This window comes from Balaenoptera ricei, chromosome 10 (genome assembly GCF_028023285.1).
Source record: "Balaenoptera ricei isolate mBalRic1 chromosome 10, mBalRic1.hap2, whole genome shotgun sequence".
Lineage (NCBI taxonomy): Eukaryota > Metazoa > Chordata > Mammalia > Artiodactyla > Balaenopteridae > Balaenoptera > Balaenoptera ricei.
The window spans coordinates 94,282,854-94,294,901 of NC_082648.1; positions in this window are offsets into that span (position 1 = coordinate 94,282,854).

Sequence of the window (12,048 nt, forward strand, 5' to 3'; positions counted from 1 at the left end):
TTTCATGCTTGAAAGCAACAAGAAAGTTAACAAAACTGCCGGAGGTGTCAAAAAGGCTGCAGAAAGGCTGCAAATGGGAGGCTGGGCTCCATCAAAGGCAGGCGTAGGAGAAAATGAACAGAAGTCATGGTCAGGTTTGTGAACTGTGACTTGGGATCTGCAAGCTTGGAGAGGGAGCTGGGGAGAGCGGAATTGCTCTGTGTGTCAGCGGGAGATGAATCCTACAGTTCCAATGCCCCCTGGGAGAGGGGAGGGGAGCCCAGAGACAAGCGAAGGGGAGGAGGAGAGAGGAGCCGGGGTGACCAGGCAAAGGGTTGGGGGAAGATCTGGAGATGAACTACTGGACTGGGGGAGGGGAGGGAACAGAGTATCCCCAAAAGGTCTGGAAGAATAGACTTATCTAAGATGCCCTGTAAAGTGTCCTCTGTGTGGGACCTGATAATCACCCCTCTCTATGACCCCAAGATCTATGTTCCACTCACCAGTATTTGTCAAGAGGAGGGTTTTATGGAAATGGAGAAGGGGTGAAGTTTCACGTCTGAGTCAGCACAGTACCAAGCAGAAATCGCTGAGGAAGAAGCGAGAATGGCAGGGGAAGTGGTGAAAACATAAGTGTCCAGGGATCTCTGAAACTGTGGAGGATTTTGGACTTTTACTGGACACAAAGTTAGAGCATTAAAGCATCAACTCTGCCTTCCCCCCAGTGATTTCCTCACACACAGCCAGAATAAATTTCAAAAGGCGAATCTGACCCTGTTTTATAACACCTGCACCCCCGAGCCCCAACACACACACCTAAAACCCTTCACTTGTTCTTGAGTTAAAGGCCCACTTCCTGGCCTGGCCTGCAAGGCCTCTGGGGTCTGGGCCCTGCCACACTCTACAGATTCTCTGCACTCTAGACATACAGCCTGGCTTTCTCACCTCAGAAGCTTCATACCCTACTGACCACAGGGCCTTTGTACATGCTGTTCTCGCTAGAACTGCCCCACCCCCACCCCAACCCCCAGTTAACTCACTCACCCTTCAGGGCTCAGCTCAGACAAGCCACTCCTGAGCTCCTGACTAAGTCATCCGTCCATCTTGGGATTTACCGCCACGATTACAGTGGCAAAGAGGAATGGAGTAACCATAACATGGCTCAGAGTCCACACCTTAGAACTATCATGATTCATGCCCTGGCACTGGGCACACCTTCCCTGAGTACATCTGAATCCCAAACAAAGTGAAGGTCTGTCATCGAGGGGGTAGGGGGATGGCTGTTAAGTAGACAACCAACAGTGTCTGCACCCTCTTGCAGGGGTGGAGGGGGGCTATCATGTATTCTGGAAGGTGATGGAATGGGCAGAAGCATGAATGAACTCGCCATGTCTCAGGTCTGGACTCAGACTGGCTTGATGAGATTGAGGGCTGCGTGAGGTATGATGGAGCCTCATTATTGGACAGCTTCTTTTTAATACAGGTAAACTGCATGTCCAATCATGTCCCCTGGGACACACAAAAAACCCACACAGCAAAACCTCCCACCTCAGCAACAAGTGAGGCTTTTTGTCTCATCCTCCGACAGAATCCTGGTAAAAACCAGTACAGAGTCATAGACTAGTGCCATTCAGCTAATCCCTGTATCTGACAGCAGTCTTTGCTCGCTCACCTCCAGCGATGGGATACCCACCAACTCCCATAGAAGCTCATTTCACCTGACCAGACCCCCACCACCGACCCATCATTAAGCCATAAAATCTAATTGACATATTGTTTAATGGGAACAGAGTTTCAGTTTGAGATGATGAAAAAGTTCTGGAGATGGATGGTGGTGACGGTTGCCCAAGAATGTGAATGTACTTAGTGCCACTGAAAGGTACACTTAAAAATGGTTAAAATGATAAATTTTATGTTATGTATTTTTACCATAATTTTTTAAAAAAGTGCTCTGGGCTTCAAAACTTACAAGCTTGTGTGGCTTTGAGTACTTCTATTTATTTATTTATTTATTTTATTAATTTTATCGGAGTACAAGTGCTTTACAATGTTGTGTTAGTTTCTACTGTACAGCAAGGTGAATCAGTTATACGTATACATATATCCCCTCTTTTTTGGATTTCCTTCCCATTTAGGTCACCACAGAGCACTGAGTAAAGTTCCCTGTGCTATACAGTAGGTTCTCATTAGCTATCTGTTTTATACTTAGTATTGATAGTGTATATACGTCAATCCCAATCTCCCAAGTCATCCCACCCACCCACCCCTTCCCCCTTGGTATCTCTACGTTTGTTCTCTACATCTGTGTCTCTATTTCTGCTTTCCAAATAAGATCATCTATACCATTTTTTGAGTACTTTAAAAGTAACCATTTAAAGGTTACTCTAAAAAAAATCTAATTAAGAGTTAAGGGACTTCCCTGGTGGTCCAGTGGTTAAGAATCCGCCTTCCAGCGCAGGGGACTCAGGTTCCATCCCTGGTCAGGGAACTAAGATCCCACATGCTGCGGGGCAACTAAGCCCATGTGCCACAACAAGAGAGAAGCCCGTGCGCCAAGACGAAGATCCCACGTGCCGTGACTAAGACCCAATGCAGCCAAATAAATAAATAAATATTTTTTTAAAAAACAAACAAAAAAATAGTTAAGGCAAACTCTTAGTGTGCCCCATGCTCTTTGATCCTGATTTGCTTTCATTCAGGCCTCAGAAATCTGGGCTCAGTATTTCCACCTTCAAGTCCTGCCTCTGCCCCCTCAGGGATTATAGTCACCGTGACCCTCCCCTGCTATGAGGCTCTGAGGATGCGTCAAGGAATAAGTCAGAGCCCTTGTCCTCCCAGACACACACGGAACAATCAGAATTTTTTTTTTCTTTTTTTTTAGTAAAAACCTACAGGGCTCCAGTCTCCGTGAAACCTGCAGGCCTGGCCCACAATGATTCAGCCTTGAAGACCACACCTGGGTAGAATGATGACAGTGGCACAGGATGACACTGGTCCCTGAGCACTCAGCACAGGGAATGTTTGTTTGGTGCAATGTGTGGCCTCCTGGGAATGTCGGGTGCCATGTCAAGTCTTGTAAGGGGATTTTTTTTTTCGATGGAGTTTATTGTCAATGTCCAAAAAAAAAAAAAAAAACCTGTGAAATTTCTCATTTCTCTTATTAAAATAAATAAATAAAAGAGGGTGTCTTTCATGGCAAGAGCTGGCTGGAGCTGAGTTCCAACTGCTCCCTTTGGACGGGACCCATGGGCCCCAACAGTCCCTACGCCTTAACTTCCCTTACTCACATTGCCTGCCGGGCCCCCTGGAGGCCTCTGAGGTCAGGATTTCTGATCTAATCCAATATCTCTATGTCACAGAGGAGTCTGATGAAGCCCAGAGGGGGAGTGACTTTCCCAGTAAGTAACTCCTCTGGGACCAGAAAGATCTAGAATCCCAGGGGGCCCACCCAGCGTCCACCGCAATCCTCCAAAGAGCCTCCGGAGTGGCTCTGCTGATGGGCAGCCAAGTGGGCTTGCCTGTGTGGTGAGGCGAGCAGGTGGCTCACTGGGAAACCTGAGGCGATGGTCAGTCAGGCACCCCGTCCAGCTGCAGACGTGCCCCACTCCAAGGGGACAGCGACGAATGGGGCGCGGTCCTCATCCCTCGCCACAATCCCTGTCTCCCCTGGTCTAACCTTGACTCCCTGTCTCCTCTCCAGCTCTGGGAGCCCTGGTTCTTCATCTGTGAAGTGGGGGTCCTCATCGCGGCAGGCAGAACTGAGGTCCCCTCCCCCGCGTGTGTAGGAAACAGCAGGTGTGCAAGTTGAAAGGCACTTGGGGAGGAGCGTGGGAAGGAAGTGGGCTGAGGAGGACAGAGAGGAAGGAGAGACGAGGCAGCCGCCACGAGAAGAGGGACCTGGGAAAGAGCAGCGATGGTTACGGGGGCGCCAGTCAGGATGCGCCGGCTGATGCTGAGGTAAGAAACAATCCCTCCTCTCAGCCACTCCACTCTTTCACTCATTTTTCCCCCAATTTTATTGAGATATAATTGACATAGAAGTTGGTATTAGTTTCAGGTGTACAATGAATGCCCACCCCCCACCAGGGGCTCGGGGGGGAAGATCATCGCTCCAGGCATAGAGCAGCAACTTCCTCAGATGTCATTCACATGGTCCACAGCGTGGACTGCGCCCCAGCGTCCCCAAGTCTTGAGTCCTGTGCCCTGCAGAGAATCCTGTGACATTCCAGATTCAGGCCATGCCTTTCCTCCTGTGCGGGGCTCGCTAAAGTTCCAGCTCTTCCCCACCTCTACCTCCCTCCTGCTCACTCACTTCAGGGAGAGGAGAAGGCGGAAGGGGGCAGGACCAGGGCACTCTTATTTCTCAATCATCATAATTATAAAAACATATCCACATGCAACTAGAGATTGTCATACTAAGCTAAGTAAGTCAGAAAGAGAAAGACAAATACCATATGATACAGCTTATATGTGGAATCTAAAATATGACACAAATGAACCTACCTATGAAACAGAAACAGAATCACCGACATAGAGAACAGACCGGTGGTTGCCAAGGGGGAGGGGGTTGGGGGAGGGATGGAGTGGGAGGCTGGGGTTAGCAGATGTAAGCTTTTATATACAGGATGCATACACAACAAGGTCCTACTGTATAGCACAGGGAACTATATTCAATATCCTATGATAGGGACTTCCCTGGTGGTCCAGTGGTTAAGAATCCGCCTTCCAATGTGGGGGACACGGGTTCGATCTCTCCTCAGGGAACTAAGATCCCACATACCACGGGGCAAATGAGCTTGCGTGCTGCACCTACTGAGCCCGCACACCACAACTACAGTGCCCACACGCTCTGGAGCCCATGAGCCACAACTAGAGAGAAGCCCACGCAATGCGACAAAGAGCCCGCACGCCACAACTAAGACCCGACACAGCCAAAAATAAATAAATATTTTAAAAAAATCATATGATAAACCATAATGGAAAAGAATATTTAAAAAAAGAATGTCTATATGTATGTATAACTGAATCACTTTGCTGTACAGCAGAAATTAACACATCGTAAATCAACTATACTTCAATTTTTTAAATATTAAAACTGAAAAAAAAAAGAATAGCTTAGAGGAATGAAGTGATTGAGAAAAAAAATAATTGACAAATCAGGTGGAAAAGCTTCTTTTAAAATCTGTTTTTTATATGTCACTTTTTATTAAAAAGAACATATCAGTTGCAACTTTTAAAAAAACATATCCATGGAAATAATTACTTTTTATTGCTCAATTATAACAAGCCAGGCACAATGCTAAATATTTGACATGGATAATTTCATTTCACACAAGCTAGGCAGTAGCTACTATAATTATCCCCATTTTACGGATAAGAAAACCCAGGCGCAGAGACTGTAAAAGACTTGGCCAGGTCACACGGCTTATTACTAATGGGATTCAAAGCCAGGTCTAGATGTGTTTAACCACCAGGCTTTATAAAGAAGGAATAGCATCGTTTATATTAATAAGTCTGTTTCCCTTTGTTTAGTGAGCATCTCCCACTTGACACAAAGGCACTTTTCCGAGAAGTCCTACATAATCAGTCATAGGCCTAATAAAGGCAAATTAAAAATCTGGTAATAAAATACATCTAAACTCTGCCACCAGCTAACCGGGTCTCAGTTTCCTTATTTACCTTATGAGGAGGTTTAACATAACCACATAGTATTCTTGCCAAAAATGTTTCACCAGAATCTAATCAGGAGAAAAAGACAAAGCTAGAACATGGGACATTTTCTTTTTCTCCTTTTTTTTCTTTTCTTTTTTTTTTAAATAGATCTTTATTGGTGTATAATTGCTTCACAATACCGTGTTAGTTTCTGTTGCACAACAAAGCAAATCAGCCATATGCATACACATGTCCCCATATCCCCTCCCTGTTGAGCCTCCCTCCCATCCTCCCTCGCCCACCCCTCTAGGTCATCACAAAGCACCGAGCTGATCTCCCTGTGCTATGCTGCTTCTTCCCACCAGCCAACTATTTTACATTCAGAAGTGTATGTACGTCGATGCTACTCTCCCTTCGCCCCAGCTTCATCCTCCCACCCCATGTCTTCAAGTCCATTCTCTATGTCTACCTCTTTATTCCTGCCCTGCAACTAGGTTCATCAGTACCATTTTTTTTTTTTTTAGATCCCATATATATGCGTTAGCATACGGTATTTGTTTTTCTCTTTCTGACTTACTTCACTCAATATGACAGACTGACTCTAGGTCCATCCACCTCACTACAAATAACTCAATTTCGTTTCTTTTTATGGCTGAGTAATATTCCATTGTATACATGTGCCACATCTTCTTTATCCATTCATCTGTCGATGGACATTTAGGTTGGTTCCATGTCCTGGCTATTGTAAATAGTGCTGCAGTGAACATTGTGGTGCATGCCTCTTTTTGAATTATAGTTTTCTCAGGGTATATGCCCAGTAGTGGGATTGCTGGGTCATATGGTAGTTCTATTTTTAGTTTTCTAAGGAACCTCCATACTGTTTTCCATAGTGGCTGTATCAATTTACATTCCCACCAACAGTGTAGGAGGGTTCCCTTTTCACCACACCCTTTCCAGCATCTATTGTTTCTAGCTTTTTTGATAATGGCCATTCTGACCGGCGTGAGGTGTTACTTCATTGTAGTTTTGCTTTGCATTTCTCTAATAATTAGTGATGTTGAGCATCTTTGCATGTGCTTCTTGGCCATCTGTATGTCTTCCTTGGTGAAATGTCTATTTAGGTCTTCCACCCATTTTTTAACTGGCTTGTTTGTTTTTTTGATATTGAGCTCCATGAGCTGTTTGTATGTTTTGGAGATTAATCCTTTGTCTGTTGTTTCACTCACATATATTTTCTCCCATTCTGAGGGTTGTCTTTTTGTCTTGTTTATGGTTTCCTTTCCTGTGCAAAAGCTTTGAAGTTTAGTTAAGTCCCATTTGTTTATTTTTGTTTTTATTTCTGTTACTCTAGGAGGTGGGTCAAAAAAGATCTTTCTGTGGTTTATGTCAAAGAGTGTTTTTCCTATGTTTTCCTCTAAAAGTTTTATAGTATCTGGTCTTACATTTAAGTCTTTAATCCATTTGGAGTTTATTTTTGTGTATGGTGTTAGGTAGTGTTCTAATTTCATTCTTTTACATGTCGCTGTCCAGTTTTCCCAGCACCACTTATTGAAGAGGCTGTCTTTTCTCCATTGTATGTTCTTGCCTCCTTTGTCGTAAATTAGGTACCCATATGTGCATGGGTTTATCTCTGGGCATTCTATCCTGTACCATTGATCTATATTTCTGTTTTTGTGCCAGTACCATACTGTCTTGATTACTGTAGCTTTGTGGTATAGTTTGAAGTCAGGGAGCCTGATTCCTCCAGCTCCGTTTTTCTTTCTCAAGATGCTTTGGCTATTCGGGGTCTTTTGTGTTTCCATACAAATTGTAAGACTTTTTGTTCTAATTCTGTGAAGAATGCCATTGGTAGTTTGATAGGGATTGCATTGAATCTGTAGCTTGCTTTTGGTAGTATAGTCATTTTCACAATATTGATTCTTCCAATCCAAGAACATGGTATATTTCTCCATCTGTTTATGTCGTCTTTGATTTCTTTCATCAGTGTTTTATAGTTTTCTGAGTACAAGTCTTTTGCCTCCTTAGGCAGGTTTATTCCTAGGTATTTTATTCTTTTTGTTGCAATGGTAAATGGGAGTGTTGTTTTCCTTTTTTAATATTTATTTATTTATTTGACTATGCCAGGTCTTAGTTGTGGCTCACAGGATCTTCGTTGCAGCATGTGGCATCTAGTTCCCTGACCAGGGTTCGAACCTGGGCCCCCTGCAATGGGAGCATGGAGTCTTAGCCACTGGACCACCAGGGAAGTCCCAAACATGGGATATTTTCAAGGCAACTGACCTAACTTTTCAAAACAATTCTTCACAAGTTAATGTCAAAAGATACTGTTAAAAGATACTAAAAAGACATGACAAGGAAAAGGAAGGTGTGAAACTTGACTGGGTTATGGGGGAGGAAGGTGTCTTTTAAAGAGCTGTTTTGGAGATCCCTGGGGAAATGGAATGTGGACAGATGGTGAAGGACATCATGGAGTCAGCAGTCACCTTCTTTAGTGTGATGATGATAGCATGAGCCCTTTCTCTCACAGGTGAAGGGTTATGATGTCTGCAATTTACTTTCAAACAGTGCTGAAAAGAAGAATGCAGGCATACCTCTTTTTACTGTGATTGCAGATACTGCATTTTTTTTACAAATTGAAGGTTTGTGGCAACCCTGTGTTGTCAGATGATAGCATTTTGTAGCAAGAAAATATTTTTATTTTTATTTTTTATTTTTTAACTTTTTTAATTGAAGTATAGTTGATTTACAATGTTGTGTTAATTTCTGCTTACAGCAAAGGGATTCAGATATATATAGATATATATTCTTTTTTAAAATACTCTTTTCCATTATGGTTTGTCATAGGACATTGAATACAGTAGGACTTTGTTGTTTATCCATCCTATATATAAAAGCTTACATCTGCTAACCCCAACTTCCCACTCCATTCCTCCTCCAACCCCCTCCCCCTTGGCAACCACCTGTCTGTTCTCTATATCTGTGAGTCTGTTTCTGTTTCATAGATAAGTTCATTTGTGTCATATTTTAGATTCCACATATAAGTGATATCATATGGTATTTGTCTTTCTCTATCTAACTTACTTCACTTAGTATGATAAGGAAAGTATTTTTAAGTTAAGGTATATACATTGTTTTTTTAGACATAATGCTATTGCTCACTTAGATTACAGTATAGTACAACTTTGATATGCACTGGGAAAATCAAAAAATTTGTGTGACTCTCTTTATTGCAATCTTGGCTTTATGGCGGTGATCTGGATCCGAACCTGCAAATATCTCCAAGGTCTGCCTATAAAAGAGAAAAGGAGGGAGAGAAACAAAAGCAGCAAAGTGTCATCAGTGTGTGACCTCAGGGACGGCTGTGCTGGTGCTCACCATGCTGTTCCATTCAGCTTTTTGGAAGGTCTGGAATGCTTTCACAATAAAAAGGGAGAAAAGGAGAAGAGGAGAGGAAGGCAGAGCTGGATAAGTCTTATCTCTCAGGGTCCCTCCAGGTTTTGGAGTTGGGGACCCCATGTTAGTTTGCTAGGGATGCCAGGACCAAGTGCCACAAACCGGGTGTCAACACACATTCATTCTCCCAGTTCCGAAGGCTGGAGGTGCAACAGTCAGCAGGGCTGGTTTCTTCTGAGGCCTCTCTCCATGGCTCGCAGATGACCCTTCCTCTGGGCATGCACCCTGGGGCTCTGTGTATCTCTCCTCCTCCTAGAAGGACACCAGTCACATTGGATTAGGGCCACCCTAAGGGCCTCGTGTTAACTTCATCTCCAAACACAGTCACATTCATATGTTGAAGTTAGGCCTTCAACGTATGAATTCTGGGGGGACACAGTTCTGCCTGGAACATTCCCTAAGTGCTACTGAGTCCAAGCTTGTACTGCTCACTGCACGACAGGCCAATAAATCAAGAGGCAAGGTGTTGAGGCAAGGAATAGTGACTTTATTCGGAAAGCCGGCTGACCGAGAAGACGGTGGACTAGTGTCCCAAAGAACCATCTTACCCAACATAGAATTCAGGCTTCTTTTGTTCTAAAGCGGTGGGGGCGGGTGTTTGGTTGTTGCAGACTTCGTGGTGTCAGAATCCTTTGTTCTTGCAGCTGTCCAGGTAGGTCAGGTCATGATGTTCCTGGAACCCTCCAACAAGACAAATGTTATTCCCTGCTCTGCAACTTTTTATCTCTATATGCATGGAAAAGTGTTAGCCCTTTAAAGATCAGAGCCCTCAGAATGGGCTATCCTGTGTATTTCAGGCTATAGGCAACATTCTTAACTTGTAGCAAAAGCAATAGAATGCAAAGGTTCAAGTAAAAGAGACAGAACCAATGTGGAGTTAGGTTCCTTCTTCCCTATTACATAAGGCTACCTTGAACTTCACCCCAAACTCCACAGGGGCACATATCAGCCTTTTCAGCCAGTTCTGCTTCCCCTTCTCGCAGAGGCCGAGGCTGAGCTCCGGGCAGGAGGAGGGAGGGAGGAGAGCTCTTCCTCCCCCTTCAACACACCACCAAGCTTCTCCTCCATTCCTCACCACCTCCTCCACCACCCCACTGCATCGCTGCACAACACATGCACACACAACACATGCACACACTTACACATACCTACACCCAGCTGCCCAGCCAACTGCTCAGGGCAAAGTCACATACTGATGTACTGCGGGTTAGGGCTGCCAAGTGACCTGTGAGAAGGTTCCTCCCTACCCTGGGTGCAGCATCACAGGCCTCTTCCTGGAGCCCCAGAATCCTTTCTCCTTTCCTGAGGGGGTGGGTCCCGGACCCCTCGCTGCCTTCGCTCACAGGACCCCGAGGTGGTCCTTCCCCCAGGCTGTGACTCAAACAAATGAAAACAATCCCCCCCTCCCTCTGCTTCAATAATAAAAGTCGGGGCTTCCTTGGTGGCGCAGTGGTTGAGAATCTGCCTGCCAATGCAGGGGACACGGGTTCGAGCCCTAGTCTGGGAAGATCCCACATGCCGTGGAGCAGCTGGGCCCGTGAGCCACAATTACTGAGCTTGCGCGTCTGGAGCCTGTGCTCCGCAACAAGAGAGGCCGCGATGGTGAGAGGCCCGCGCACCGTGATGAAAAGTGGCCCCCGCTTGCCGCAACTAGAGAAAGCCCTTGCACAGAAACGAAGACCCAACACAGCCGTAAATAAATAAATGAAAATTAAATAATAATAATAATAATAATAAAAGTCATATTTACTATAGAAAATGTGGGAAATATTCAAAGTTTTAAAAAGCAATAACTTACTTTTACCTATAATTAGGTAAAAGACTCTAGAGGCCTTAAAAATATGTTTATGCTTTGACCCAGTAATTCTGCTCTCAGGTTTCTACGGAAACCCATAGTCAAAAATGCAGGAAACATTTTTTCAATAAACTTTCTTTTATTGAAGTACAGTTGATGTACAATGTTGTGTTAGTTTCAGGTATACAGCAAAGTGATTCAGTTATACGTATATACATATATATTCTTTCTCAGGTTCTTTTCCATTATAGGTTATTACAAGATGTTGAATATAGTTCCCTGTGCTAGACAGTAGGTCCTTGTTGTTTATCTACTTTATATAAGGAAACACTTTTTGCCTGAAGCTGTTCCTTTTGTTGTTATTCACAATGATGTGTAACCCAGTGTGTGCCTCCCTGGTGCCCCAACTTCTTGAATTATGTAGAAACACCCTGTTTTTTAATTTTCAAATACAAAATCCCCAGCCCCCCCCCCCAGGGCACCTCTTGTTGGGGGAGCACACAGTCCCCCAGGCCACCCCTCCTTGCCCGCATTTCTTGCTTCCGAAACCTCCATCTCTTTTCAGGGAACCCATTTCTTCATTCCTGCAAAGACCGCTGCCTGAGACTTTTGTGAACTGCAGATTTTGACTGAGGGTCTGGGGTGGTGGAGGAGAATTACAGGGCACGCAGGAAAGGCAGCACCTTAAAGTTGAATATTTGCTACCTATGTCCACAAGCCCAGTGGCCATTCACCACTTTCTCACCCTAAGCCTTAGTTTAGCAGCAGGGCTGTATTCTGACTTCCGTGGGCTGACTTTCCAGCTTCAGCTGAAGGACCCTGTCTCAGAAGCCCCTCCCTCTTCACCCTTTCTCCACCCTTTCTCCTTCTGTTTCACCTTCTCCTTTCAGACCTTGTGGGGTGGGTGTGAGGCAGTAAAGTGTGTTCCAAAACCAAAAAGGCAAATCTCTGATATGAATTATGCCCCTCCCCTGCTATATGAAATCCACTGAGGTTATTTTTGTTTGTTTTAAATACTCATCTTCCCCTTTTGATAGAAAAAAAGGAAAAGAAAAGAAAAAGAAAGCAACCCAAAGGTTAAACATAGGGGCTGGCCACTTAGGCATATTATATATTGAATGAATGAATATGTCCACTCAGTGGATTTTTGTGCAGCCTTTGAAATGATG